Below are 25,608 nucleotides of genomic sequence, written 5' to 3'. Positions count from 1 at the left end.
CCTTCGTAGATTCGCTGAATCAATGGTAGAGTGGCATGCGACTCTAAACTGTTCCTGCACCAGCGGTAACCACGCAACAGTACTTTCGCATCTGACGGTTGTTGTACTACTTCCTAAATGAAACCTTCCTTCAACCCCGTATCTCCATCTCCACAGCTCCTTACACCCTTCACCGCACCGATAACCCGTACCCTCTGGCGCGTGGCGGAGTTGCTATAGGCCACCTCAAGCACCTCCCTGTCCGGCCCCAACCTCTCCTTAACAATCCTGCCAAGCATCTCACCCTCAGCCTCTTCTTCCCCGCCCTTACCGTCACCTGTGCCACCATTTATGTCCGCCCTTGCACCCTCATCCCATACGATTTCCTGGCCCACACTGACCGCACCTTCTCCACCTACGTGATTGCCACCGACCTCAACATCCACAGCCGTGATCCTGCTGACCTCCAGCGGTGGCATCAGTTTCTCACCACCCTCCAGGGAGACCTGGTTCTCCAGCCTCAGCACACCCGACCCGAATGCAACACCACTCCCGATGTGGTCCTTGCCTCTCCCAACCTCCTTGGGCACATCACCGCAGGTGTCCTTGACCTCATTGGCAGTGACCATGCTCCTGTTATCCTATCTCTAATGGTCGCCATCCCTGCAACGCTCCTCGCCCCGACATCCCTCCTAAACTTGTCTATGATTACTGCCGTGCCAACTGGGATGCCTACTGGGACTCCATTCACACCCAGGTTGACAGCCACGACTTCACCCTCCAATCTCCTGATGACATCTCTCGCACTGCTGCCTTCCTGCACCAGACGTTGTCTGACGCCGTCGCCACCCATATCCCCACCAAAGCCATCCACCCTCACCGCCCCGCCCTGCCTCCACAGGCCGTCCTTCTCCTTCGAGAGTCCCGCCACCTCTACCGCTCTTTTCTCCGCACTCGTGACCAGCATACACTTACCTGCCACCAGCAATTACGACGACACATCCGCAACCTGCTTACTGCAAAGAAACGCTGTGTCTGGCGCCAGATATGTACACAACTCAACACCACGCTCCCCATAAACTCTTCCAAGTATTGGTCTGCTTTCCACTGCCGTACTGGGAAACACCCCACCCCCCAGTACCCTCTCCTCCTTGATGACCGTCCTCTTCCTGACAACCTCAGTAAGGCCAACCACTTCGCCTCTCACCCCTCAGATGTTTTTTCCATCCCACATGATCCCCACTTTGATTATTCCCTCTTCCCTGACGTCATGGACCATCTGTTCCTCCACTTGCTCCTAGCTTCCAGTACTTGGGCCACACACCACCATTTGAACTTAACACTCCCATCACTACACAGGACATCAGCCTCTCACTCCGCACTAAACGCAACTCAGCTCCCGGCCACGACTGCATTACCTACCGCCACCTCAAACACTGCCCTCCCTCCTTCCTTTCAGTCCTTGCCACCCTCTACAATGTCATCCTTACCACTGGCTTCTATCCCGACTTGTGGAAAACCTCCCGTATCTTGATGTTCTACAAACCCAACAAGCCTCCATCTGATGCCTCTTCCTATCGTCCTATCTGTCTCACATCGGTGTTCAGCAAGCTCTTGGAATCCATCCTTTCCCGGCGCATCCATAACCACCTCCGCCAAAACCATCTACTCCCCAACACCCAGTGTGGCTTTTGACCTTCCTTCTCGCTGATGACCAACTCCTCCACCTCACTCATCTCCTCTCCCTCCAGCTTAACTCCCATCGCTCCGCCATTTTTGTCTCCCTCGACCTCGAAAAGGCCTATGACCTTGTCTGGCACCCCGGTCTCCTGTTTAAACTCCAAACCTACGCCTTTCCTGTCAACTACATCTGTCTGATGGCCTCTTTCCTCTCCCACCGCCCCTCCTATGTTACCATCCATAATGCCAATTCCCACACCTTCTGCCCCTCGGCAGGTGTGGCCCAGGGCTCTGTCCTCTCTCCTCTACCTCCTGTACACGGCAGATATTTCCCCCCCCCCCCCCCCCCCCCCCCAGTACAATCTTGCAATATGCCGATGACACCACATTCCTCGCCATTGCTCCTACCCTCCAACGGTCCCAATGCCTTCTCCAGAATCACCTTGACCTTTTTGCAACATGGTGTAACCAGTGGCTCCTGATGATCAATCCTTCCAAGACCCAGACAATCATCGTAGGTCATACCACTCGCTCCTTCTCGCTCCTAGATTTCTCCCTTACTGTCTGCGCCCGTCCTGTCCGCCTCACCCCCACCCTCACCTACCTTGGCCTCACCACTGACCGTCACCTCACCTGCATCCCCCATCTCCGCTCCATCCAATCCAAAGCCCACAACTGCCTCCGACTCCTCAAACTCCTCTCTGGCTGGACATGGGGATTGCACCCCTCTACCATCGTCCACACCTACAAATCCTTAATCCGTCCCGTCCTCTGTTATGCCTGTCCCACCTGGTTATCTGCCCCCCCCCCCCCCCAAATTCTATAAGTCGCTCCAGATCCTTGAGTGTCATGCACTCCGCCTCGCCTTCTGTATAAGCCTCCCGTCCCCTATGCGGATCCTCTATGACCTCATTCCTTTCCCCCATCTGCTCCTGTTCCTCGACACATCCGCATACTCTACACTTCCCGCCACCTTGATCCCCCTCACCCCCTGGTTGCTCCTCTCCTCTCCTGTCCCTGCCCCCTGCCACGCCTTCACTGTTGTGTGTCCCCTACCCTCCATCTCTAAACGCTTCATCTCCTTTCCCAAGGTGGCTTCCATCAACACCCCTTCCCAGATGATACCCTCTCTCCCTCCATCTATCCCCACCCCCCTCCTTTCCTCCGTCCTTTCCATGGGCTCCCTCTCCCCCCCCTTCCATCCTGTTTTCTCCCCACCACACCTCTCCCTACCTCCCTTCCCCCCCCCCCCGAGTCCTTTTGTATTCCCCTCCTCTGCCTTCCCCACTCCCTGTTGCGTCTGCCCAGCACCCCCCACCCCTCTTATGAGTCCTCATCCTCCATCAGCTCCTTTCCCGCCTTCCCCCTTCGCTTTTCCTCTCCTTCCCCCCTTTTTTCTTTTCCCATCATCCGTCCAGCTTTCCCCCCACCTGCTGTGGTATGTCATATTTGCCAACTTTTTAGTGCAGTGGATCAGTGACTGTTCAATGTTGTTCGTCTTTCTCGTGTTGCGAACAGAAACTATGCTGTCGCTAGGTGTGAATTTTATATCTTTTGTGAACAGAAACCAGACTAGCACCGTGTTTTTTTAATTGTCTGTCTATTTGTTTTACCTGTCAGCACCGTATGTATTTTATTAGCATCATCATCCATCTGTTCTTTGTTTTAAGTTCCACGATTTTTTTTCGCCATGTTACTCTTTAAGGCTTATCTCACTAGGGGTAAGATAGATACTGTCTACAGGAAAATTAAAGAAACCTTTGGAGAAAAGAGAACCACTTGTATGAATATCAAGAGCTCAGATGGAAACCCAGTTCTAAGCAAAGAAGGGAAAGCAGAAAGGTGGAAGGAGTATATAGAGGGTCTATACAAAGGCGATGTATTTGAGGACAATATTATGGAAATGGAAGAGGATGTAGATGAAGATCAAATTGGATATATCATACTGCGTGAAGAGTTTGACAGAGCCCTGAAAAACCTGAGTCGAAACAAGGCCCCGGAAGTAGATAACATTCCATTAGAGCTACTGACAGCCTTGGGAGAGCCAGTTCTCACAAAACTCTACCATCTGGTGAGCAAGCTGTATGAGACAGGCGAAATACCCTCAGACTTCAAGAGGAATATAATAATTCCAATCCCAAAGAAAGTAGGTGTTGACAGATGTGAAAATTACCGAACTATCAGTTTAATAAGTCACAGCTGCGAAATACTAACGCGAATTCTTTACAGACGAATGGAAAAACTAGTAGAAGCCGACCTCAGGGATGATCAGTTTGGATTCCGTAGAAATATTGGAACACGTGAGGCAATACTGACCTTACGACTTATCTTGGAAGCTAGATTAAGGAAAGGCAAACCTACGTTTCTAGCATTTGTAGACTTAGAGACAGCTTTTGAAAATGTTGACTGGAATACTCTCTTTCAGATTCTGAAGGTGTCAGGGGTAAAATACAGGGAACGAAAGGCTATTTACAATTTGTACAGAAACCAAATGGCAATTATAAGAGTTGAGGAGCATGAAAGGGAAGCAATGGTTGGGAAGGGAGTGAAACAGGATTGTAGCGTCTCCCCAATGTTATTCAATCTGTATATTGAGCAAGCAGTGAAGGAAACAACCGAAAAATTCGGAGTAGGTATTAAAATCCATGGAGAAGAAATAAAAACCTTGAGGTTCGCGGATGACATTGTAATTCTGTCAGAGACAGCAAAGGACTTGAACGAGCAGTTGAACGGAATGGATAGCGTCTTGAAAGGAGGATATAAGATGAACATCAACAAAAACAAAACGAGGATAATGGAATGTAGTCGAATTAAGTCGGGAGATGCTGAGGGTATTAGAGTAGGAAATGAGACACTTAAAGTAGTAAAGGAGTTATGATATTTGGGGAGCAAAGTAAATGATGATGGTCGAAGTAGAGAGGATATAAAATGTAGACTGGCAATGGCAAGGAAAGCGTTCCTGAAGAAGAGGAATTTGTTAACATAGAGTATAAAGTGTTAGGAAGTCATTTCTGAAAGTATTTGTATGGAGTGTAGTCATGTATGGTGGTGAAACATGGACGATAAATAGTTTTGACATGAAGAGAATAGAAGCTTTCGAAATGTGGTGCTACAGAAGACTGCTGAAGATTAGATGGGTAGATCACATAACTAATGAGGAGATATTGAATAGGATTGGGGAGAAGAAAAATTTGTGGCACAACTTGACTAGAAGAAGGGATCGATTGATAGGACATGTTCTGAGGCATCAAGGGATCACCAATTTAGCATTTGAGGGAAGAGTGGAGGGTAAAAATCGTAGAAGGAGACCAAGAGATGAATACACCAAGCATATTCAGAAGCATGTAGGTTGCAGTAGGTACTGGGAGATGAAGAAGCTTGCGCAGGATAGAGTAACATGGAGAGCTGCATCAAACCAGTCTCAGGACTGAAGACCACAACAACAATAACAACTCTTTAAGGCTCCGATTTTATCGCCTGTTTTTATTATTTATTCTCTTCATCTTTTTAACAAAGTCTGTGGGCTGAAGAGCGGCATACTAAGCCGCTGCCAGCCCGCACCCTTCGGGGGAATTGAAACTCAATAAAGAAAAAAAAAAAGTTGTATTACTCTGTGTTTCGTGATGTATGTTTTGGTGAGTGTTTATTACTGGATACCTCACTGCCGTGAAGATATTTTCACAGAAAGAATTGTAACTGGTGTAACAGATACAATAAATCGTAATTACATTATTTCTAACCAGCCACCGGAGACCTCTGGCAGTTTATCAGTAGAATTCTTAGTCATTGTGTACATAATATTTTCTCATCTTGCTGTGTAATACCCCGTGAGGTCAATATTTCAACATAATTATTTGATGACAATTTAAGAACACTTATTTAAGTTGAAGTGCAATATGCTGTTTACCGAATTAGTTAGTGTTAATTAACGAGATAATTGTTCATAAACTTTTTCTCTTTTTTCTCGAATCAGGTGAACGTTATTTTAATTTTGTATCACTCCTGTCAATTTATAATCAGTAATTTTGACCAAGATGAGGTGACCTTTAGACCAGCTCCTCTGTATGAAGGAGTACACTACGAGTACAAAATACCTGTGCTGGGAGGCAGTTGGGGATTGCGAGCAACCAGGAAAAGGCAACCACCAGAGTTCCCTCAGAGCTCGGTTACAATTAGCTGAAAGATGGCCGTTTGGTGGCGAGCGCGTTTGATGTATCGCGCAGCAGCGCACTGCGTAAGTCACTTGCCGATTCGCAGGCAGTCACAACTCGCATCTGTCTGCGAGGGCAACCTGTCTTTGCCACAACGAGCAATGCAGGTATCTCTTGCTGTCAGGCCTAACCTAACACCGGAGCCGGCCTATGAGAGCGTCGAGCGCGAACCATTCCTTTGGACCCATCTTGCTTTTCAAATACAAAGGTGAGTGGCCAAGTTCCTTGTCACATGCAGCATGCAGTAGCAATCAGTATCCAGATAACTGTCTCGTGTTTCATTTGGACACAGGCGACCAGCAATCTTCGGTGTAGTGGGAGGCTGCGTCATGCACTGAAGATTTCAATTGGACTCATGTGATTGGAAACATTAACAGTATTCAGGTGTTGTATAATCGCATCCTTTTCGCGCTATCTTTCGTAGGCGGACTCGCCAAGCGGAATACTGGGTCTTCGTTCCCATTTTCAGTTTCTTCAGGACAAGTGGTGAACAGAATCCGTTTCTTTGCTAAGCATTTGTAAGTTCAAGTGGTTTACAAATAGATTCTTACACTCGCGAGTACGTTTATTGACCATCTATTACGTTACTTTTTGTAATTTTTTTATTTTAATGATCGGAAGGGATTTGCATACTTTGACTTGATTTTTTCTATAGCCATCTGATCAACTGGTATGTTACATACATTTCGAATACGCGAATTCTTTAACTTACATCGTTTTCTTCGATCCACCAATTCAGCTGTTCCTGTTGTGCTCTTCAGTCCGAAGACTGTCATTTGTTATTCGATCTGTCCACCCAAGCTTGAGCATTCTTCTACAACAAGATATTTCAAAAGATTTGAAAATACCTACAGCAAAGACTTGTTAACGTTTAAATTTACAGGATGGCTATAATTAAGATTTCGCTACTTCAGAAGAGCCCTATCAAAAACGAGTGATCGCAGGGCAATGGAACTTTGTGGAAACATTCGTAAGGACATGCAGAAGAGAAATAACTAATAAATCATTGAATGAAATACATTTTAATTTCCACATTTGAGGGCACCATTAGTTAACTGCACACCAGGTTCACGTTCCAGGTTACAAACGCTCCTTAATGTGACGACCGTCTGCATCCACGACAGCCGGGAACACCACTACAGACACCATTTCACAGCCGTTCGTAGCAATTTCAGAACGGTGGACCGTGGAGTGTTGAGCTGTAATAAAATAGCTCGTGCAGTACTTGAAGATCGCACACTGCATCCAGCATTGTCAGCCATAGCAACAGTAGCTTCTATAATTTTTTGCGCAATTGACCATCGGTCTCTCCCACAAGCAGTTCCCAAATTGCTAGTTACTTCGAACTTCCAAATGATATTCAACTCCGTCCGCAAAGAGGACCTCTCCGTATTACTTTTACGCGTCGATACTCGTCAACAGCAGCAGTGCTATTGCTGTCTTGACAAAATAGCTTTACGAGTAAGGCCCTGCTCATCTTGTGAAGACTCATGTTGACTGTCTGTATGTGTAATACAGACCGGCCCGGCCGTTGTGGCTGAGCGCTTCTAGGCACTTCAGTCCGGAACCGCGCTGCTGCTACGGTCGCAGGTTCGAATCCTGCCTCGGGCATGGATGTGTGTGATGTGCTTAAGTTAGTTAGGTTTAAGTAGTTCTAAGTCTAGGGGACTGATGACGTCAGATGTTCAGCCCCATAGTGCTCAGAGCCATTTGAACCATTTAATACACACCGGTGCTTGTGTTCCAAACCTATGTCGCCGTACCAGTGCGGGTGCCTAACGGTTAAGTCATGACACTGACACTATTAAGTAAGCAAATATTACAGCGCAGAGTCTGAACATAATTCCTGCAATGTTGGGTAGCCATACGGCAAATAGTTTTCCGTCTACACTTGCTCAAGGAGCGCAAGTTCAATGATAATCACCCTATACAGGGTGTTACAAAAAGGTACGACCAAACTTTCAGGAAACATTAGTCACACACAAAGAAAGAAAATATGTTATGTGGACGTGTGTCCGGAAACGCTTACTTTCCATGTTAGAGCTCATTTTATTACTTCTCTTCAAATCACATTAATCATGGAATGGAAACACACAGAACAGAACGTACCAGTGTGACTTCAAACACTTTGTTACAGGAAATGTTCAAAATGTCCTCCGTTAGCGAGGATACATGCATCCACCCTCCGTCGCATGGAGTCCCTGATACGCTGATGCAGCCCTGGAGAATGGCGTATTGTATCACAGCCGTCCACAATACGAGCACGAAGAGTCTCTAGATTTGGTACCGGGGTTGCGTAGACAAGAGCTTTCGAATGCCCCCATAAATGAAAGGCAAGAGGGTTGAGGTCAGGAGAGCGTGGAGGCCATGCAATTGGCCCGCCTCTACCAATCCATCGGTCACCGAATCTGTTGTTGAGAAGCGTACGAACACTTCGACTGAAATGCGCAGGAGCTCCATCGTGCATGAACCACATGTTGTGTCGTACTTTTAAAGGCACATGTTCTAGCAGCACAGGTGGAGTATCCCGTATGAAATCATGATAACGTGCTCCATTGAGCGTAGGTGGAAGAACATGGGGCCCAATCACGACATCACCAACAACGCCTGCCCAAACGTTTACAGAAAATCTGTGTTGATGACGTGACTACACAATTGCGTGCGGATTCTCGTCAGCCCACACATGTTTATTGTGAAAATTTACAATTTGATCACGTTGGAATGAAGCCTCATCCGTAAAGAGAACATTTGCACTGAAGTGAGGATTGACACATTGTTGGATGAACCATTCGCAGAAGTGTAATCGTGGAGGTCAATCAGCTGCTGATAGTGCCTGCACACGCTGTACATAGTACGGAAACAACTGGTTCTCCCGTAGCACACTCCATACAGTGACGTGGTCAACGTTACCTTCTACAGCACCAACTTCTCTGACGCTGACATTAGGGTTATCGTCAACTGCACGAAGAATTGCCTCGTCCATTGCAGGTGTCCTCGTCGTTCTTGGTCTTCCCCAGTCGCGAGTCATAGACTGGAATGTTCCGTGCTCCCTAAGACGCCGATCAATTGCTTCGAACGTCTTCCTGTCGGGACACCTTCGTTCTGGAAATCTGTCTCGATACAAACGTACCGCACCACGGCTATTGCCCCGTGCCCATACATCAAATGGGCATCTGCCAACTCCGCATTTGTAAACGTTGCACTGACTGTAAAACCACGTTCGTGATGAACACTAACCTGTTGATGCTACGTACTGATGTGCTTGATGCTAGTACTGTAGAGCAATGAGTCGCATGTCAACACAAGCACCGAAGTCAACATTACCTTCCTTCAATTGGGCCAACTGGCGGTGAATCGAGGAAGTACAGTGCATACTGACGAAACTAAAATGAGCTCTAACACGTAAATTAAGCGTTTCTGGACACATGTCCACATAACATCTTTTTTTTAATTGTGTGTGAGGAATGTTTCCTGAAAGTTTGGCCATACCTTTTTGTAACACCCTGTATATTAGACATTAACAAATTCGTCTTCTTCAGAATCACTTTTCTTGATATTTCCAGTCTGTAATTTATATCTTACCTACTACGAATTCTGTAAGGTGTATTTTTCCTGCATGTTTGAATCCTTAAGGTTGCTTTCTTGACAAACATGTTCTACACACTGACACTGCACTTTACTTAGGGGCCACACTGCATTTGTGTGCCACACTGGCATTTATTTTTCGTAAGGACTTTTCATCAATCCAGGGAAGATGGCGTTGACACAGTCGTCCGAGACATCCTGCGGCGAAGACGGCGTAGTTGCAGATCATCTCATTCGTCTTTAAAGTTCTGTGCTTTTACGTTTTACGCATCTAGGTTATTGTGCAGTGTAGGTAAAAGGCAACAAAAGCATGGGTCCTTGCACAAAGCGTGACTGAAACGAACAGTTTCGTATACTTTGAGACTATGTGGTATTTTGTTTACAGCTAATGCTCGTGGTCAGTATGTTTTTCTTGCTTTTTTTCTTGCGCTTTGTGTAAGGTTTCCTATCTCCTATTCCTATTTCAGAGTCAGACAGCATTAACAGTGGGCCAATTCATTACCTAGGAGTATTTTTCAGTGCTCAAATCATGTTAGTAACTTAGTATGAGCACTCGGATATAGTTTGGAAAAAGTGGTAGCTCGTTGTTTTTTTTGTTTTGTTTTGATAAAGTCCCGTAATGTGTAAAAGAATCCTTTGTACTGGAGTAAGATACTTAGTGTGTGATGATAAAAAGAATAGTGAGAGCCTGCGCTGTTTACCGTTCGCGATTCGCCACTTACCTTCATAATTTACGCGATCGCAATATGAAACAAAGACCCCTCCCACGTCCGTTTCTCTGCATCTGCATGCGTCGTTACGCGTTGTCGTGAAATAGCCCTGACCACATCAAGTTTACTATGGTGGTAGATACGGACGGTGCCTCGTTTGCCAAAAAGCTAAAGAATGTCTTAGTCACAGTGTTTACCGAAAACTCATCCACAGGGACTGGTATCTACACATCACCAGCTATCACCATGCGGCACAGAAATTCTTTGTTCTGAGGACCTTGGTGCATCAAGCAGAAGACGTTTCAGAAGTTAAAATCTGCCTTAGGTACCTTCCTTTCCCAATTGCCTTCTTGAATCCTTTGGTCTTTAACGAGAATCTTTAAAGCTATAATGTAAAGGGGGCTGTAACCTTTAACGATGTTTATAAACATTTATTTTATATTACCGACCTAGTATCAAAATCATGCTCTTGTCTAAAGCGGTACAATCCTTAACGATGTTTATAATTATTTTTTTTTGTGTATCAAATGTTTAACTATTTATAAGTTCTATGTCTTTTAAATTACAATAGTGTATGACGCGATCTTTACATGCATACTATAGGGTTGGTTTTTTGTAACACAGAATGTAAACACTGGAATATGCAACCAGCTTGTTAAACAAACAGTTGCACCACCGGGCTCGCTGACCATAGATTACATGGTACAGACTGTGATGTCTCTGTGACGATCTTTGACGATCATTTTACCTATGTTTATGTAGATTGCTGCTTCAACACAGTGAAGCGAAATGTAAACCTGTGATTTGGTCGTCCATTTTATTTCACAGTCTTAAATCATGTGCCGCGCGGGGAAGCCACGGGGTCAAGGCGCCTTGTCACGGTCCGTCCTGCTCCCGCTGTCGGAGGTTCGAGTCCTCCCTCGGGCATGGGTGTGTGTGTTGCCCGCAGTGTAAGTCAGTTTAAGTTAGATTAAGCAGTGTGTAGGCTTAGGGAGCGATGACCCCGGCAGTTTGGTCCCATAAGACCTTACCACAAGTTTTCAAAGTTTTCTTAAGTCATGCCAGGCAATTAATATATCACAAAAATGTTATCACTTTTACTTACTATACATCACGTTTCTATAACAGAAGATATCTATTTTAACGATGAAGTCTGACATTTGTGTGTGTGTGTGAATTCCTAAGGGACCAAACTGCTGAGGTCATCTGTCCCTAGACTTACACGCTAATTAAACTAACTTATGCTAAGAAAAACACACACACCCATGCCCGAGAGAGGACTCGAACCCCCGGCGCTGACATTTGTAGCACTTGATAATGTTCTAAGGCTGAAATCTGGATCGTGTAATAAAGCATAGCGTACAGTGAAGTGGCGGTTACATCTTTCGCGAGTGTTATACGACCGTGGCTCTACATGGAACAAAAATCATTAGGTCTTCTAAAATACCCACATTCCTGCCTTTAGGTTCCAAATGTAAAATGCTTTAACTATTCTTAATTGTACCTAAGGGTTGCCATTTTTCCTCAAGAGCCATCGCCGAGTACTGCCATTACTTGCATAATTGTGCTCCCTGAATCCTGGCCTACGTAAATATTGTTATAGAATCCGCCTCTAATCTCATAGATGCCTGCATCACTGAATTTATCAGATTTTTCGTCCGAACCACGGTACAGAAAAAAAAAGTTTTATCTTTGTACGGAACCTAACTGTACTTTAGCCTTCCTAAAGGCATTAGTAATTTTCTCACACCAGGGGCCAAAATATGGCATGAAGATGACTGCTTTCTTGCCTTATTAATAACCTTTTCAGCCACACATCGAATTGTTTCTTCTGTAAACCCCTTAGCTAAACCAACCTGTACTATCGTATTAATTTCTTTGTTAATTGTAAAACAATCCCGTCCTAACTTCTCCACTCGATAGAACATTGATGATCATTTCGTAAATGATGGTGTACATTTTCAAAAAGTTTAGAATTTCGAAGTGGTGCAATGCTTGCTTCAATCGATATCAGCAATCTTTACCTAATATTCCCAATGAGGAATCTTTAGATATTGACCTAAAATTTTTTTGAAAGTTGGAAAAATTGAGTTCGCTAATGGAGTAGAATTAACTGAGCTTACACGACTATCTCTTTCTAGCAACTACTTTACATTCAGTCAAAATTCGTATCTCCCGAAAAATGGGTCCACTATCGGCTCTAGCCTATGTGGCATTCTTTCACATCTTTTGTTAATTATTTAGAGAATAAATTTTTTGGTGCTCACAAAGACTTGTGCAAACAAAATCTTCTTTACCGCAGGTATGTTGATAATACATCCATTGTTTATCTGGGTAATTATGACGAAGTTCAGGCTTTAGAACAAACCTTTATTTGTATGCATGAAAAAATACATCCGATTGAATTTGAAAATGTCGCTCATTGAACTTCCTCGATCTATGAATTTCAATGGCTAGCTCAAAACTGAATACAGATATTTCTCATAAGCTAACTATAACAAATCTTACTATCACGGTTGAACTACGTAGCCCAGTTGGACATAAAAATGCGTATTTTTCTTCAGTGTTCTAAAGCGTGGCGAAATTAGGATCGACAGTACTACAGTTAACTATAAAATTAATACGGTAATACAGGTTGGTTTAGGAAACGAGTTTGCAGAAGAAACAAATCGGTATTTGGGTCAAAAGATTTTTAATACACCAGAGAAACAAATATCATAACGCCATATTTTGATTCCTGGTGTGACAAAATTGCTAACGACTTTAGGAAGGCTAAATTGCAGTTGGGTTCCACACAAAGAAAAAAACTTGTTTTTTCTTTGTCGTAGTTCGGATGAAAAATTAGATAAATTCAGTCAGCTAGTGTGTATAATATTAGAGGTGTTCCTGTGACGATATTTACATAGACCAAACGGGAGGGAATTTTAAAAAAGATCCAGGGATTACTATTATGCAAGTAGTGGCTGTAATCTGGTGTATCACTTGAGGGAAACTGGTCACTAGTAAGGCCCAATTGAGAGTAGTGTAAACATGTTGAACTTGGAACCCAAAGGCAGGGATTTTGAAATTTTAGAAGACCTTGAAATTCATGCTCATCGTCATAGTAATTAAGATAATGTAATACATATAAATGATTATCTACTGAGAATAGAATATATGATCTCTCGAACTCAATTCTGTAAGAACTAAACAATGAAATTTACCTTGTCGCCATTTTCTGTGATTTTGACAGGGTCTTTGATTGTGTGTGTCACAAAATTATGTTAGCTAAACTAAAGTGGCATGGTAGTAAAGGTCTTTCCCTTGCATGGACTGAGTCACTCTATAACAACCAAAAACAGAGGATGGCATTAGCAAATGATGTGACAGGATTACGATTAAATTCGGAATAGGGAACATTAAATGTGGTATGCAGCGTCATTCAGTTCTTGATTAGCCCGGTTCTTGGCCTACATAAATAATAAGAGATGGTTAATGCTAGTTATGGATGGCGTCTGTCGGTCCCATTAATACTGGTTTGGAGACAGATTGCGTTGGCCAAGGCAACATATCGACTCTCTAGCGAGCATGCTTGGTAACAACAGCAGTGTATACGCAAACGTTATGCTGTTGGAAAAACTCCATAGCGTGCTGTTCATGAATGACAGAACAACAGCTTCAATGACCAGACTGACGTACAAATTCACAGACAGGGTGTGTGCGATAACCTGGACAGCGCACCTACTGTCATAACTCCAGGTGTAGGTCCAGTGTGCTCCATTGTTGCCAAATTTATTCAAGATGGCGGTGATGACGTCATCCAAGATGGCGGATTGTAGACTTGGCAACAGCGCATGACGTCATCCAAGATGGCGGATTTTGGCGGGAAAATAGGCCTATTGTGCTATGTCCACTAACCTAACCTCAAGAAAAAATGGCGGGAAGTTCGAATTTTGGCGGGAAAGTAGCCCATTTGGGCTAAGTCCACAAACCTAAGCCTCCAGAAGAAAAAATGGCGGGAAGTTTGAATTCCAACAGGATAATGCATGCAAAAATCGTACTTATCTTTATTATTATTCATTATCATTTATTAACATTCATTATCATTTATTATTATTTATTATCATTTATTATTATTTATTATTATTAACCTGCCTCCACTAGAAAATTCCCTCCAAATTCAAATTCTAACATGATAATGGCTGCAAAACCTTACTTTTGTTTATTATTATTCAATATCATTTATTAACATTCATTATCATTCATTGTCATTTATTATCATTCATTATCATTTATTATCATTCATTATCATTTATTATTATTATTATTATTTATTATTATAGGCCTACCTCCACTAGACAATTGCGTAAAATTCAATTTCCAGTACGAAAATGTCTCGAAAACTGTACTTCTATTTATTATTATCATTTATTATTTATTCAAGATGTCCGATTTTCTCGGCGAGAAAGCCATTTTCCTTACATCCATAGCAAAAATCCATCACAAGTTCAAATCCCAACACCATAATTGAACACACGTACGAACATTCTCCATCACGTATCTTTTTTCACTCGTAGCCTATCATAATCGCGTCAAATAATAAACTGCACTTATAGTAACGTAAATCACTTCCTTCGATTTTTCAGGGTGAAGGGACTGAAGACTTTATCTTAAGCAGTACGGTCATCACTTGTTCTCCAACACAGTCAGCACTCACATTTTTGATATCCCAGTGCAGTCGCCACGACGTCCGCGCTCCAACTGAATTAGTTCAAATCCTCGCCACCCCCTGGCCAGGACGCGGAGACACTGCCAACACCTGTCACGTGAGGCGGCCGGCCACTCGCGCTGGACTGCCAGTACGCTGGGGACGAGCCCAGCGATCACTCCCACGTCGTAATCATGTTTTCGTTGGACACGCCGGAACTTGTCGAGTTTGATGTCACAGCGGCCCCTTGTTCGCTCACCACGTGTATTCGTTGCCTCTGCACGTTTCCCGCCAAAATTGTTTGCCTCGGAACTGAATCACACAACAAACGGCCGTGCCTTGCCACACTTTTGGCGCCAAAGTTGTTTTCCTGGGCACGTTCAAACCTTTCGGTGCCGTCCGCTCACCGTCCACCACGTGTCCTTGTGCAAGCGAGAACACAGTGCTACACTTTTGACGGCACTAGAACGCTCGCTAATTCACTCGCTCTCACTCCCGCATAATAACTGTATAATCATTGCGCCGCCGCTCCGGTTACGTCACACACCCTCCATACAGGCAACGGACATAGTCTTCTGTAAATACCTAAATACTTAAGTCCATTTCGATTTTAATCATATTAAATAATTCAGTATACAGTTTCATATAAGTATGCAAAGGTGTCCAACTACCTAATTTCAACTACTTTTCGAGGTCCAGACAGCCACCTCGTCCTAGGAACCAGCGCCGAGTTTGAATTCTGGCAGTAAAGAAAGTTCACTTCTGCTTTCTCTACCAACCTAAAAAATTGTTGGAAAGAAAGCGCACTTGTACCAACCTCAGCCGCCCGACCGCCACTTCATCATTGGAAATAGCGCCAAGTTTGAAATCTGCCAGTAAACAAAGATCACTTGCGCTCCTGCCACCAACCTAAGAAAATTGTTGCAAGCGAAGCTCATCACCACTAAACTAAGCTACCAGCACTCAACCTCTTCCTACACCTTTCGGCTAAAAGGACTCACCCTGCACTAGGCCCATGGATAAAGGAACCAATTTACTTTATTTAGGAATGGAGTGTATGTATCACACCAACATGTTCCACACCGTACAGACCCGCAAAACACTCCTACATAACTCATTTATAATGCTCTAGACACACACTTGCTAATTGTAAACAGTTAAAAATAACTGGCTGGCTCTGAGCACTATGGGACTCAACTGCTGAGGTCATTAGTCCCCTAGAACTTAGAACTAGTTAAACCTAACTAACCTAAGGACATCACAAACATCCATGCCCGAGGCAGGATTCGAACCTGCGACCGTAGCGGTCTTGCGGTTCCAGACTGCAGCGCCTTTAACCGCACGGCCACTTCGGCCGGCTAAAAATAACTCATAGCACAGCCTACAGACATGAGAACCGCTCGTAAATAATGCAAAACATTTACGTCCAGAGAACCAAACAACTGCTAATTTCCCACAATAATTTCAGTGCATAGGCTGATAGAAGGAGGAACGAGTGTACTTTATATATTTGTGACATATCTCTTTGAAACTTTTGCTTCTCATAGGTTTCGATATATAAGGCTGACCTAAGGCATGTTCTGAACTCCCGTAGTGCACTACACTTTGCAACACAACCACACCTATCAAGATATTCATTCCAATCCAGACCTGTAACTCCTCTACAGATGACTTTGTCCAGTTATTTGTCGACTCACTCACAGTCTGACCAGATTGCCGTTATTGCGCAAAAACAGCTCAGACTGCGCTGTGCTCCTCGGAGAAGTAAGGAAGGACTGCACTCTATTTATTTCAAGCTCTTTTATTTAGTAGGGGAGTATATTTGTTACAAAACACCCGCACTGATCCGACTGTGGTAATCTGACACAGGCCACAAACACGTAAACATCCCATAATTTCACCACACAATAGAAAACAGCTCTTAAATAATGCAGTACACAATATCAGCAGACGAGCTCTGTACTCTTCAACTCTCCAAATAAAGCACAGCACAGTGCACAAACATGCTCGCAAAATATTGCAACAGACGCGCCCACACACCCCCAGCTGCCAAACCGACCAAACGTCTCTGCTCGGCCTCCCCCAAACATGACCTCAACACAGTCGCATTCGCACCTAACAACGGAGAAATTGATATCGCCTATGCGCCTTAGATTACGCTCCAAGGCAGGCCCAAGCTTCGCGCGCGCGCGTGCGGTGGCTGGGGGAGGGCGTTCCAGAGCCTTCACTCAAGTTCAGCTTCCGAGCGCTAGTGACAGCTGACCAGAAAGAGTAGTATCCTCTGACACATGTGGAAGCTGCATTGTTCTTCTCATGTATACCGCCGACGTCTCAGGTCTGGACCTGCCTTCACGTCTATTGTCAGAATAGCTCATAGCTCGTTGACACACACGATTAACGCGGCCGGGAAAACGTTTACTACTCACATGCAACCGAGATGGTGATGGAAAACCAATCACTCTGATCTGCGCTGCAGGCGCGTTCAATCATTCAGAACACTCTATTTATTTTTTCGAACATCTTAATTAATCATATCTATCACGCTATCACAAAACACCCACCCAGATGTGCCCTGGGCCATGTTGCACAGCGCACAGACACGCAACCAATCATAATTTCAGTACACACTATAGCAAACTGCTAGTAAATAAATCCTCACACAGATGTGTAGATACGCTCAGTACTACTAAACTATCCTATTAACGCATAGCAGAGCCTGCAGATCCGCTCGCAAAATAGCTCAGCAGATGTGTGCAGGTACCCCCCACTCCGGACACTGCCCACGGGATCGTGAAGTCACCCATCCGTCTAATTTCAGACATCGCACAACCTCTGCTCGGCTTCCGCAAGCGTGAGTTGGTGCGGTCACCGCGCTCGTCAGCGGTCAAAGCACACACATACGTCCTTCCAGGACCGCGGATTGTCACAATCCCGAGCCGCGACCACCGAACATGGGTGAAAGTCAACTTCATATCAACGTAGCATAATTCGAAAGCGCAGCCTCCATACGCTAGACACATCATAGCAGCACATGTCTTTACCTCCTATGCCACTGTAGCACACTGCGCATTACTCCTGACACGACATTACACGGTCCTTTAACTAAACATAACTACACATCCCTGCTCTCGCCTAGTCGCGTGGCCAGCCATCTAAAACCTTCTCAAAATTATTCTTACTTTACAACATTTTATTAAAATATAAGATCTAATTTACACCTCCCACCGCACCTAACCTCACATTAGTCCCACCATCAACATACGCAAACGTCCTCAACCCTATCTTGACACTCATATATCAACCCACAAACCATGGCCATCAATCAATTTACCATTCTCATCCCCTATTTCCGAATTACAAACGTAGCCTCTATCTAAACACCAATCATCTTTCTCGTACTTTCAACAGCAAAATTAATTTTACACACACCCAGAAATACCAAACGCTATCAAAAAGTGAAACTTTTATACAGAGCATCAAGCACATACGACACTCACTCCAATATTCATGTGTGATGAAAGTTGACACATTCCTCTAAACGCACTTTGATTTGCGTGATCCCCACCCTGCCGCATGCTTGGTGTAAAATCGGGACTTCGGCGTCATAACTACACTCCTGGAAATGGAAAAAAGAACACATTGACACCGGTGTGTCAGACCCACCATACTTGCTCCGGACACTGCGAGAGGGCTGTACAAGCAATGATCACACGCACGGCACTGCGGACACACCAGGAACCGCGGTGTTGGCCGTCGAATGGCGCTAGCTGCGCAGCATTTGTGCACCGCCGCCGTCAGTGTCAGCCAGTTTGCCGTGGCATACGGAGCTCCATCGCAGTCTGTAACACTGGTAGTATGCCGCGACAGCGTGGACGTGAACCGTATGTGCAGTTGACGGACTTTGAGCGAGGGCGTATAGTGGGCATGCGGGAGTCCGGGTGGACGTACCGTCGAATTGCTCAACACGTGGGGCGTGAGGTCTCCACAGTACATCGATGTTGTCGCCAGTGGTCGGCGGAAGGTGCACGTGCCCGTCGACCTGGGACCGGACCGCAGCGATGCACGGATGCACGCCAAGACCATAGGATCGTACGCAGTGCCGTAGGGGACCGCACCGCCACTTCCCAGCAAATTAGGGACACTGTTGCTCCTGGGGTATCGGCGAGGACCATTCGCAACCGTCTCCATGAAGCTGGGCTACGGTCCCGCACACCGTTAGGCCGTCTTCCGCTCACGCCCCAACATCGTGCAGCCCGCCTCCAGTGGTGTCGCGACAGGCGTGAATGGAGGGACGAATGGAGACGTGTCGTCTTCAGCGATGAGAGTCGCTTCTGCCTTGGTGCCAATGATGGTCGTATGCGTGTTTGGCGCCGTGCAGGTGAGCGCCACAATCAGGACTGCATACGACCGAGGCACACAGGGCCAACACTCGGCATCATAGTGTGGGGAGCGATCTCCTACACTGGCCGTACACCACTGGTGATCGTCGAGGGGACACCGAATAGTGCACGGTACATCCAAACCGTCATCGAACCCATCGTTCTACCATTCCTAGACCGGCAAGAGAACTTGCTGTTCCAACAGGACAATGCACGTCCGCATGTATCCCGTGCCACCCAACGTGCTCTAGAAGGTGTAAGTCAACTACCCTGGCCAGCAAGATCTCCGGATCTGTCCCCCATTGAGCATGTTTGGGACTGGATGAAGCGTCGTCTCACGCGGTCTGCACGTCCAGCACGAACGCTGGTCCAACTGAGGCGCCAGGTGGAAATGGCATGGCAAGCCGTTCCACAGGACTACATCCAGCATCTCTACGATCGTCTCCATGGGAGAATAGCAGCCTGCATTGCTGCGAAAGGTGGATATACACTGTACTAGTGCCGACATTGTGCATGCTCTGTTGCCTGTGTCTATGTGCCTGTGGTTCTGTCAGTGTGATCATGTGATGTATCTGACCCCAGGAATGTGTCAATAAAGTTTCCCCTTCCTGGGACAATGAATTCACGGTGTTCTTATTTCAATTTCCAGGAGTGTAAGTTAGCTGTGGGTAATTGTGAGGGGCTGTAATCATTGTGTACGCACTTACCCGACAGACGGGTGTTTACAGAGTTGGTGACGGGATGACTTGTAATTTTCACATGTTGGACGCTGCTGTTTTGCGTATCTGTTTGCTTGTAGGATGTACCGGCTGCTAATAACTATCATTTTTACGTAGACCTGATGGAGTAATAGTATTATATCCGACTCGTGATCTGGTGTGATCATTGGGCACTAGACGTGTCCGCAGATCTATATTGGGCTCGTATCAGAGAAAGGAAAAGTTTTACGATTGGGATAGAGATAGCTCAGCGTGGGGGGACCGGGGAGAAGGATGTATGTCTGACAGGACGGAAAAGTAAGCAATCTAAGGTTATCGCCCGTTTTTAAGTGCTGAACGTTCTAGGCTTAGAAGTGTGTGTGTGTGTTTATGTTCTCTCTCTCTCTCTCTCTGTCTCTCACTCTCTCTCTCTCTCTCTCCTACCGGAACCTTCGATGCACCGATCCTGGACTCTAGAACACATGATAGATTGGATAATTTACTTAAAAATGTGTCGAACTACGCTGTGTATAAATATCGCTCCGTTCTTGTTCTTCTTAACTGTATGATATTAAATTAAGGCACTTTAATATCTGTTACTATAGACTGATATGGTGTGCTAAGCTCTAACACTTGGTTACATTTCGAGAAATGTGGTGCACGTGGAGGGGTTAGGATTAGGAAAGCTCTATACAGTCAAGAGAGGTGGAGTGTAGCTGTATTCGTCTGCTCGGTTGAGGAATAATTGGGTAGCGATGTTGTGGGGTAGGTTGGTCAATGCCGAGGTGACGATGGTCTTTTAACGTAAGAGGACTAGAAAGCTCTGTGACCGCCATACGCAGAGAAATTTATCGAGTACTATGCATGAGGTCTTAGAAATATGTATAGCGTTGTCTGGTATAATTTGATCGTCTTTATATGTTCGAGAATTATGTGTGAATGGACGTGCTGAGCAGTCATCTATGAATGTTCGCAATGATACTTGCAAAGTAGAGGATGTATGGCTTAGCTATGATACTGAAATTAAGAAAACAAGCTCTCACATGATTGGCCAGTGTTGGACTTACTGTAAAAATTTCGCGATATCAGCTGTGAGGATAATATTACAGTAGATCGGTGGTGTCTTATCCATCGCATCTGTGCATTGGGTACGACATAATGATTGACTGACAACGTTTGCTTGAGTTGGGGTACAAATTTTGGTTGATGGACCGCAACTTCCGAGGTTGCTAGCACCGAAAACGGTGATCCCGTATTTGTGTGCAAAAATGACCAATCACTAGAAATAGAACGCAGAGTTATAAACTATTCAGTCACTGCGACATACGTGTTTAAATGTAGGGGGTGGTCAATCACTTTCGACGGAAGTCGCTACAACGCCAACAGGCTCTTCTAGTTTCCTCGTGTTGTGGCTGACCTTTATTTAAAATCATTCAATGTTATGCTATCGACTGTAAGAATATGATTTATAAAGTGCAAGGTATAGTTCCCTGTGAGAGGCCGTGCATCAATCCATGTTAATGTCTGTTTAGAATCAGACACTGACATCGAAGTCGCGGTAGAAAGACGAAATGCTCGGCAGTGTGCAAAAGCGTGTTAGAAAACACTGTTTGAACAAGGGCCAGAGGCAGTGTCTCTTTCGCTTGGAGTATGGGTGATCAAACTTAAAAGGGGTCTCTGCAGCGTGTGTATATTTAATATGATATTGTTCATATAGGCACCTGTTTGAGGTGTCGGACTTGGCGAGCTGTTAGGAATTCTTGGATGGTCGCACTCTGAGTTATTCGGGGGAGTATTGTGAATTCCGTTTGTTCGCGCAGGAGGTGGATTGCATTGGTGCCTTCGTGACTTTTTCACTGTTTGATGGTAGAGGATAAGGATGATAGGGTGTTGAGGATCTGTTGTACTTGTACCTAGTTTGAGGAGTACAACATTGCGCGCATTTCGTGCGAATGGTCAAAACAAGGCCCTGTTGTAGTAACTGAGATCGTTCTGTTTATAGACAGGTTGCAGAAGGTAATAGATATGTCTTTCTCCGACTTAAATTGCAGAGATCAGATAGGTGAAGATAAATGCATAATCATCTATGCTTAGAAAGGGAGAATGCTTTTTTATTATTAAGTGAGTTTTGGCTGGAGTGAATATGGTTTTATATATGCGAGCGTTTAAGATTTGTGAGTGGAAATTGTCAGCGAAGGGTGAATGATGTCGGGTTCGCTGGCTGGGGGAGACACTGTTTACATGTCCTGTTGAAGATGCAAGGGGGAGATAGAGATCTGCACTATTCAGGGATCCATTTGTGCACTGTATGTCGTTAGACAATAGCTGGAGAGCAGGTATAGGGAGAGCCCACTTCAGAATTCTGGTTCGGGGGGTGAGTGGATGGCTGTTTAGATGGACAGCGATGTGGCTTTGACATGCCGCCGGTGGCGCTCGGACACACGCTTTGTAAGGGGCGATGGGATTAGTTCGAGCATTTAGTACTTGTTCCGATGGTTATTGCATTAAGAACTGTAATACTGAAAGTCATGTCCTCAGCGGGACCGGTGTGTAATTGAGTAAGAGTGTTTACGTATTTGAAGATATGATTCACGAATGGTGATGTCAAGTTGATAGCGCAATTTAGCTACCATTGTAAAAAAATAGCTGTCTGCTGCTGAAAGAAAGAAAGAAAGAAAGAAAGAATGGGGTGACCTTGCCCCCAGTCCTGATGGATGGGTTATTAGATAAGAGCGAGTGATAGTTGAATGATGTTATGTGTTGGGATATAGGAGTTTCTAAACGGCGGGGCGAGATTTTTGTATGTGGAAATATATGAAATCTATAGATAGTGATAATCGACCGCTACTGACAACAGTTAAGAGCGGAAAAATAGGTAAAAATCGAGCGCTGGCAGAATGTTGCGGCAATGGAAATAATATTTACTTCAAGGTGGAGGTGGTAAATATGGACCAGGCTTTGAATATTGGTGTGAGTGTCGTATGTGCTTGATGCTCTGTATAAAAGTTTCACTCTTTAATTGCGTTTGGTATTTCTGTGTGTGTGTAAAATTAATTTTGCTGTTGAAAGTGCAAGAAAGATGATTGGTGTTTATATAGAGGCTACGTTTGTAATTCGAAAAGAGGGGATGACAATGGTAAATTGATTGATGGACATGGTTTGTGGGTTGATACATGAGTGTCAAGATGGGGTTGAGGACGTTTGCGTATGTTGATGGTGGGATGGGTGTGAGGTTAGGTGCGGTGGGAGGTGTAAATTAGATCTTATATTTTAATAAAATGTTGTAAAGTAAGAATAATTTTGAGAAGGTTTTAGATGGCTGGCCACGCGACTAGGCGAGAGCAGGGATGTGTAGTTATGTTTAGTTAAAGGACCGTGTAATGTCGTGTCAGGAGCAATGCGCAGTGTGCTACAGTGTCATAGGAGGTAAAGACATGTGCTGCTATGATGTGTCTAGCGTATGGAGGCTGCGCTTTCGAATTATGCTACGTTGATATAAAGTTGACTTTCACCCATGTTCGGTGGTCGCGGCTCGGGATTGTGACAATCCGCGGTCCTGGAAGGACGTATGTGTGTGCTTTGACCGCTGACGAGCGCGGTGACCGCACCAACTCACGCTTGCGGAAGCCGAGCAGAGGTTGTGCGATGTCTGAAATTAGACGGATGGGTGACTTCACGATCCTGTGGGCAGTGTCCGGAGTGGGGGGTACCTGCGCACATCTGCTGAGCTATTTTGCGAATGGATCTGCAGGCTCTGCTATGCGTTATTAGGATAGTTTAGTAGTACTGAGCGTATCTACACATCTGTGTGAGGATTTATTTACTAGCAGTTTGCTATAGTGTGTACTGAAATTATGATTGGATGAGTGTCTGTGGGCTGTGCAACATGGCCCAGGGCACATCTGGGTGGGTGTTTTGTCATAGCGTGATAGATATATTGTATGGTAAATTAAGTTGTTCGAAAAAATAAATAGAGTTTTCTGCAGCGCAGATCAGAGTGATTGGTTTTCCATCACCATCTCGGTTGCATGTGAGTAGTAAACGTTTTCCCGGCCGCGTTAATCGTGTGTGTCAACGAGCTATGAGCTATTCTGACAATAGACGTGAAGGCGGGTCCAGACCTGAGACGTCAGCGGTATACATGAGAAGAACAATGCAGCTTCCACATGTGTCAGAGGATACTGCTTTTTCTGGTCAGCTGTCACTAGCGCTCGGAAGCTGAACTTGAGTGAAGGCTCTGGAACGCCCTCCCCCAGCCACCGCACGCGCGCGCGCGAAGCTTGGGCCCGCCTTGGAGCGTGACCTAAGGCGCATAGGCGATATCAATTTCTCCGTTGTTAGGTGCGAATGCGACTGTGTTGAGGTCATGTTTGGGGGAGGCCGAGCAGAGACGTTTGGTCGGTTTAGCAGCTGGGGGTGTGTGGGTGCGTCTGTTGCAATATTTTGCGAGCATGTTTGTGCACTGTGCTGTGCTTTATTTGGAGAGTTGAAGAGTACAGAGCTCGTCTGCTGATATTGTGTACTGCATTATTTAAGAGCTGTTTTCTATTGTGTGGTGAAATTAGGGGATGTTTACGTGTTTGTGGCCTGTGTCAGATTACCATAGTCGGATCAGTGCGGGTGTTTTGTGACAAATATACTTCACTACTAAATAAAAGAGCTTGAAATAAATAGAGTGCAGTCCTTCCTTACTTCTCCGAGGAGCACAGCGCAGTCTGAGCTGTTTTTGCGCAATAACGGCAATCTGGTCAGACTGTGAGTGAGTCGACAAATAACTGGACAAAGTCATCTGTAGAGGAGTTACAGGTCTGGATTGCAATGAATATCTTGATGGGTGTGGCTGTGTTGCAAAGTGTAGTGCACTACGGGAGTTCAGAACATGCCTTAGGTCAGCCTTATATATCGAAACCTATGAGAAGCAAAAGTTTCAAAGAGATATGTCACAAATATATAAAGTACACTCGTTCCTCCTTCCATCAGCCTATGCACTGAAATTATTGTGGGAAATTAGCAGTTGTTTGGTTCTCTGGACGTAAATGTTTTGCATTATTTACGAGCGGTTCTCATGTCTGTAGGCTGTGCTATGAGTTATTTTTAACTCTTTACAATTAGCAAGCGAGTGTCTAGAGCATTATAAATGAGTTATGTAGGAGTGTTTTGCAGGTCTGTATGGTATGAAACATGTCGGTGTGATACATACACTCGATTCCTAAATAAACTAAATTGGTTCCTCCATTCATGGGCCTAGTGCAGGGTGTGTCGTTTCAGCCGAAAGGTGTAGGAAGAGGTTGAGTGCTGGTAGCTTAGTTTAGTGGTGATGAGCTCCGTTTGCAACAATTTTCTTAGGTTGTTGGCGGGAGCGCAAGTGAGCTTTGTTTACTGGCAGATTTCAAACTTGGCGGTGGTTTCTGCGAGGAAGTGGCGGTCGGGCGGCTGAGGTTGGTACAAGTGCGCTTTCTTTCCAACACTTTTGTTAGGTTGGTAGAGAAAGCAGAAGTGACCTTTCTTTTTCTTTGGTCAACACTCTACTGACTGGTTTGATGCGGCCAGCCACGAATTCCTTTCCTGTGCTAACCTCTTCATCTCAGAGTAGCACTTGCAACCTACGTCCTCAATTATTTGCTTGACGTATTCCAATCTCTGTCTTCCTCTACAGTTTTTGCCATCTACAGCTCCCTC

The sequence above is a fragment of the Schistocerca piceifrons genome, chromosome 7 (assembly GCF_021461385.2).
Source record: "Schistocerca piceifrons isolate TAMUIC-IGC-003096 chromosome 7, iqSchPice1.1, whole genome shotgun sequence".
Lineage (NCBI taxonomy): Eukaryota > Metazoa > Arthropoda > Insecta > Orthoptera > Acrididae > Schistocerca > Schistocerca piceifrons.
This window is presented reverse-complemented; position numbering follows the sequence as displayed.